General features: G+C 31.7%; 1 non-coding gene across 1 annotated transcript; it reads right to left on the bottom strand.

The window, feature by feature from the left end:
• Positions 1 to 1,083: 1,083 nt before the first annotated feature.
• LOC133802902 (small nucleolar RNA R71) lies at positions 1,084 to 1,190 on the bottom strand. The gene has a single exon (XR_009877647.1). It is a non-coding gene; the product is annotated as a small nucleolar RNA R71 (small nucleolar RNA).
• Between the last annotated feature and the right edge of the window lie 5,763 nt (positions 1,191 to 6,953).

Here is a 6,953-nt window from a genome sequence, read left to right as displayed (position 1 = left end):
CAATCTATCTCCTCTAGTGATGGCATTAGTGCATCCTAGCTTTTATTTTTGTTTATTATCTTAGTTGATGGCATTAGTGCCTCCTAAGTTTTATTATTATTATTATTAGTGTTGGTTGATGGCATTAGTGCTTCCTTGCGTTTATTTTTTGTTGATCATTTAGTTGATGGCATTAGTGCCTCCTAATTTTTATATAACTATTTACTATTACTATTGTCATTTTTTTGTCTTCTTAATTATCGCATTTAGTTAGTTGTAATTTTATTGTTTAAGAAAATACTTGATAAAAAAAAACTAAAAAACAAAGCTTGTTCTTTCAACATAAGCAATTTTTGCTTAAAGGAAATTTGGCAAAGTTCCCATCCACGCTTATTAATTAACCTTGGGGAGTTTTTATTAAGTTGTGAGTAAGTGGAATCAAATAGGCCTGGGAACAAGTTAAACCAAAAAAAAATAAAAAATCATAACAAAAAATATATATAAATATTATAATCTCTTCTTGTTATAAGTATGCTCTGTGGTTGCGGTTCTAACTGATCTACCACATCAGAAATTTGTTTTCTTGTGATTGTTTGTGTTACTTGGTGAAATTTGTGACATTGTATGTATCATTGGCATCGTAATTCAAAAAATCGTTTGGTGAAAAAATTAGTGTCTTTATGTGAAATTGAAAGTGCTTTTGAAAGTTTAAGCATAATGGAAAAAGAACCTAATGTTGTACAAGAAAAAACTCTTCTTGAATATTTTTCACCTATTTCATCTAATGCTCTGCCATGCATTGCTTTGCCCACTACTAATGCCACTCATTTTGAACTTAAGCCATCAATCATTCAATTGTTAACATCATTTTATGGTTTAGAAAGAGAGGATCCATACATGCATGTAAAATACTTTTTGGAAATTTGCTCAACCTTTCGTTTTCAAAATTTTTCAGATGAGTCGGTTAAACTTAGGTTGTTTCCTTTTTCTTTAAAAGATAGAGTCAAATCTTGGTTAAACTCACTTGCAACAGGAACCATAACTACTTGGGATCAACTTTTTAATAAATTCCTTGCTAAATTTTTCCCCATGTCCAAAACTGATAATTTAAGAAGAGAAATCTCCAAATTTTATCAAAAAGATAATGAAGAATTTTATGAATGTTGGGAAAGATTTAAAGATTTATTATTAAAATGTCCCCACCATGGTTTTGAAAAATGGAGACTTGTAAAATATTTTTATGATGGTTTAACCCCTTCAAACCGACAAATGATTCAATCTATGCATATCGAAAAAATTTTAAAATTGCAAGGGCAAGAGGCTTGGGACGCTCTTGAAGAATTGTCTGTTAATTCACAACAATGGAATTATTCTGAGCCCAGGTCTAGAGCCAACACTTTACCGAAAAGAGAAGGAAAATATGAAATAAAAGAAGAAAGTGATTTAAGAACATCATTTGAAAAATTAGCCAGAAAAGTAGAAGCCTTAGTAATAAGTCAATCTATGAATTCTCATGTGCAACCTAAAAAAGATGTTTGTCTTTATGTGCTAGTTCATGTCATAAAGCTCAATCATGTCCTTCTTTTATTGAAACATTTTCTCAAGAGGCTAATGCTTTACATTCATATGGAAAACCTTCTTCTGATAGCCCATTTTCCAACACATACAATCCAAATTGGAGAAACCATCCTAATTTTTCATGGAGACAAAACCAACCACAAATGAATCAAGGAAACCAATTCCACATGCCAAATCCAAATCATGCCCAACCAAGTCAACCTTACCCTCCACAAAGAAAACCTTCCTTAGAAGACACTTTACAACAATTCATGCAATCCACCCAACAAATCTTACAAAATCAGTCTCAATCCATTGCCAAACTCGAGACACAATTGGGTCAACTTGCTAATGCTATAACCGAGAGAGAAAAAGGAAGATTTCCTAGCCAACCTATCCCAAATCCTAAAGGCCAATATGAAATAGGAGCTCCTAGTCATAAAGAAGAAGCTAAGTCTATTTCAACTCTTAGGTCCGGAAAACAAATTGTCAAACCCGATTACATACCTCAAGTTGAAAAAGACCAAAGCCAACCTCAAAGTTCCAACACAAATGACCTTTCAAAAGATGATGCTCAAATCCTTCCTTCCATCCCAAAAGCTCCTTTTCCATAAAGATTAATTCCACTCAAGAAAGGAAACCAATATAGTGACATCTTAGAAGTTTTCAAACAATTAAGCATCAAAATTCCTTTCTTAGATGCCATTAAACAAATTCCTTCCTATTCTAAATTCTTAAAAGACCTTTGCACTGTTAAAAGAAACACAAATGTTCCAAAAAAGGCATTTTTAACTGAACAAGTTAGCTCCATAGTTCAATATAAAAGCCTTGTGAAATATAAAGATCCCGGTTGTCCAACTATTTCATGCATCATTGGCGATCATTATATTAACAAAGCTTTACTTGAATTAGGAGCTAGTGTGAATTTACTGCCTTATTCTGTGTATAAGCAACTTGGTCTAGGAGAATTAAAACCAACTTCTATAACACTTCAATTAGTCGATCGTTCAGTGAAAATCCCTAGAGGTATTGTAGAAGATGTTTTAATTAAAGTGGATAAATTCTATTTCCCTGTGGACTTTATTGTTCTTGACACTCAACCTGTTGAAAATGCTCATGTTCAAATACCCATCATTCTGGGTAGACCGTTTTTAGTTACATCTAATGCAATTATCAACTGTCGTAATGGTGTATTGAAATTATCTTTTGGAAACATGACTGTTGAATTAAATGTTTTTAATGTTGCTAAATCTGTTGAGTGTGAGGAAGTGCATGGAGTTAACATGATAGAGAGTATGTGTGAAGATGATGGAAATGACTTACTTGATTTTTGTGAAAAATACTTTGGTATGAACTTCCATATTGATGGCTTTAATGATGTTGTGAATTCTTTGTTAGAGTCTATACCCTTAAATGAAACCAAAGTTGAACCATTTTCACCCTTAGATCGTGTTCAATCAATTTCCGAGTCTCCAAAGTTAGACCTTAAACCTTTGCCAGAAAATTTAAAATATGCTTTTCTAGGAGAGTCTGAAACCTTGCCTGTTATCATAGCATCTGCTTTAGATAAAGAACAAGAAGATAAATTGTTAAATGTCCTTAGAAAACATAAGGAAGCCATAGGTTGGACTATTGGAGACATCAAGGGAATTAGCCCATCCATATGCATGCATAGAATCCATCTAAAAGAAAATGCTAAAACCTCTCGGGAATGTCAAAGAAGGTTAAATCCAAATATGAAATAGGTCGTTAGGGAAGAAGTACTTAAACTGTTAGACGTAGGTATCATTTACCCTATTGCTGATAGTCAATGGGTTAGTCCAGTCCAAGTAGTGTCTAAAAAGTCTGGGATCACAGTTATTGAAAATGAGAAAAATGAATTAATCCCTACTCGAGTACAAACGGGGTGGAGAGTGTGTATAGACTATAGAAAGCTAAATAATGTTACTAGAAAAGACCACTTTCCTTTACCCTTTATTGATCAAATGCTTGAACGTTTAGCTGGCCATGCATATTATTGTTTTCTTGATGGCTATTCGGGATATAACCAAATCCCCATTGCCCCTGAAGACCAAGAAAAGACTACCTTCACTTGCCCTTTTGGAACCTTTGCATATTGTCGCATGCCTTTTGGTCTTTGTAATGCTCCTGCAACTTTTCAAAGATGTATGATTGCAATATTTTCTGATATGGTTGAAAGAAATCTTGAAGTGTTTATGGATGATTTTTCTGTGTTTGGAAATTCTTTTGATGACTGTTTGCACCATCTTTCTCTTGTTTTAATTCGCTGCAAAAAAAAGAATTTAGTTCTTAATTGGGAAAAATGTCATTTTATGGTTAAAAAAAGGAATTGTTTTAGGTCATGTAATCTCATCTGAGGGAATAGAAGTTGATAAAGCAAAAGTTGACCTTATTTCAAAACCTCCCCCACCTAAAACAATAAAAGAAATTAGATCATTCTTAGGCCATGCTGGTTTTTATAGAAGATTCATAAAAGACTTTAGCAAAATTTCACGCCCATTATGTCATTTGCTGGGAAAAGAAAATGCTTTTGTCTTTGATAATGATTGCCATGTTGCCTTTGAAAGATTGAAATCCCTTTTGATTAGTGCACCTATTATTCGCCCTCCTAATTGGAGTATTCCTTTTGAAATAATGTGTGATGCTTCTGATTATGCTATTGGTGTTGTTCTAGAACAAAGAATTAACAAGTTAGCTCATGTATTCTACTATGCTAGCAAAACTTTGAACGATGCTCAATTAAATTAATCTACAACTGAAAAAGAATTGCTTGCTATTGTGTTTGCATTGGAGAAATTTAGGTCTTATTTGTTAGGATCTAAAATAATTGTATATTCTGATCATGTTGCATTGAAATATCTCTTGTCGAAAAAAGATGCTAAATCTCGCTTAATTCGTTGGATCTTGCTTTTACAAGAATTTGATTCAGAGATACGAGATAAAAAAGGTTCTGAAAATGTTGTTGCTGATCATTTGTCTAGAATTGTTGTTGAGACTAATAATGACTCCACCACTATAACTGAAACTTTTCCTGATGAACGACTCATGCATATATCTTCTTTGCCTTGGTATGCTGACATTGTGAATTATTTGGTCACTGGTGAAATTCCTTCTCATTGGTCTAAGCATGAAAAATCTAAATTTTATTCTGAAGTGAAAAATTTCATGTGGGATGATCCTTATTTGTTTAAATATTTCCATGATCAAATAATAAGGAGATGCATTCCAAATTGTGATCAAACTAAAATCATATCTTTTTGTCATGATCATGCATGTGGTGGACATTTTAGTGGTAAGAAAACTACTTTGAAAATTTTACAATGTGGATTTTATTGGCCTACTATTTTTCATGATACTTATGTTTATTGCAAATCTTGCGAACGTTGTCAAAAGTTAGGAAGTGTAACTAGAAGAAACATGATGCCTTTGAATCCTATCCTTATTGTTGAAATATTTGATGTTTGGGGCATTGATTTTATGGGTCCATTTCCTAACTCTTTTGGTAACTTGTACATTCTTGTTGGTGTTGATTATGTGTCTAAATGGGTTGAAGTTGTTGCATGCCACACAAATGACCATAAAGTTGTGCTTAAGTTTTTGAAAGAAAATATTTTCTCCCGTTTTGGCTCACCATGTGCTATCATTAGTGATACCGGTACACACTTTTGTAATAGATCTTTTGAGCATTTAATGAAACAATATGGTATTACACAAAAAGTCACTACACCTTATCACCCACAAACTAGTGGTCAAGTTGAAATATCAAATAGGGAAATTAAGCACATCTTAGAGAAAACTGTCAATCCAACTAGGAAAGATTGGTCCTTAAGACTCATTGATGCATTATGGGCATATCGAACTGCATACAAAACACCCATTGGAATGTCTCCCTATAGACTTGTGTATGGAAAGGCATGTCACTTACCCGTTGAGCTAGAACATAGAGCCTATTGGGCAATTAAGCAATTGAATTTTTCCTTAGACAAAGTGGGTGAGAGAAGAAAGCTTCAATTAAATGAGTCAGAAGAGCTTAGGCATGATGCATATGACTATTCCAAAAAATATAAGGATCGAATGAAGGTTTACCATGACAAAAACATTTTGCGAAAAGATTTCTCTCCCGGTCAAAAAGTCCTTTTATACAATTCTCGTTTGCATCTCTTCCCAGGGAAGTTACGCTCTAGGTGGGTAGGTCCATACATTGTTCCACTGTTTTTCCACATGGAGCCATTGAAATTGAAAATCCTAATAATGGTAATGTATTCAAAGTGAATGGACAAAAATTGAAACCATTTTTAGAATTGAAAACTGCTAAAGTGGATGAAATCCTTCTTGAGGATCCTATTTACCATGGTCCTTGATCGCTATCATCAATTATTAGTAAATTTGTGTTTTATTTATGATTTAGGTTAACTTCTTGTTTTGATTTTTGTCTCCTTTTTGTTGCACTCTTGACAATGCTCCATGATGAGGTACGACCATTCTAAACTCTAAACTCTTTAACGCTTCAATTTATATTTATATTTCAATACATTGAGGAAAATGCATAAATTAAGTTTGGGGGTCGTGGGTTTATATGGTTACTTCTTTCAATGGTTTGAAAATGGTAGAATTTCTTTTTTTTTTTTTTTAAACAAACAAAAAATTGGATGGTAGAGTATCTATTTTATATATTAATTATTAAAAAAAAACTCTTTTGGTGATATCCGTTTATCCTATGATAATACCCTTGATTGAGTTTGATTTTAGTTAAAAAATATATGAATCTTTCTTAAACTTTGTGTTTAATTCTTGGGTCAATTTTGCTTAAAAAAATGAAATTTTGAAAAATTATTCATCATAATATGTGAAATAAATAGTTTATTACAAACATTTTTCCAAAATTCACATAATAACTTGATAAATAGTTTTGGACTTCTAATTTAAAATATATTTTCAAAGAAAGATTGACTATGGAATTAATTACATAAGGTTAATTTTGATTCATATTTGTTATAAATTATTTTCAATGTGCAATCTTTGAGGACAGTGCAATCTTTGAGGACATTTTTTATATCACCAAATAAAAAAAAATGTGTGTTTTTTATTTTTCTTTTGCTTGAGGACTAGCAAAATTCTAAGTTTGGGGGTGTGATAACTCTAGAAATTAGAGTTATTTTACCACATTTTTAAGCTAAAAATGATTTAGTTCTTAAATTTTTTATTAAATTATTAAGTTTTAATTACATTTTGAATTTATTTGCTTCATTTTAATTTTTATTAATAAATAAATGGGTATTGTTGAACTTAAATGTTAAATTAAGTTATAATTAATATTTTCAAATAATTTATATGAATTATTTATAATTGAAAATATTTTATCATGACTTAATTTATATTTATTTGGTAGGAAATGG

This window comes from Humulus lupulus, chromosome 9 (genome assembly GCF_963169125.1).
Source record: "Humulus lupulus chromosome 9, drHumLupu1.1, whole genome shotgun sequence".
Lineage (NCBI taxonomy): Eukaryota > Viridiplantae > Streptophyta > Magnoliopsida > Rosales > Cannabaceae > Humulus > Humulus lupulus.
Note: the sequence above shows the minus strand (reverse complement) of the source record. Positions and strands in the feature narration are given on the sequence as shown.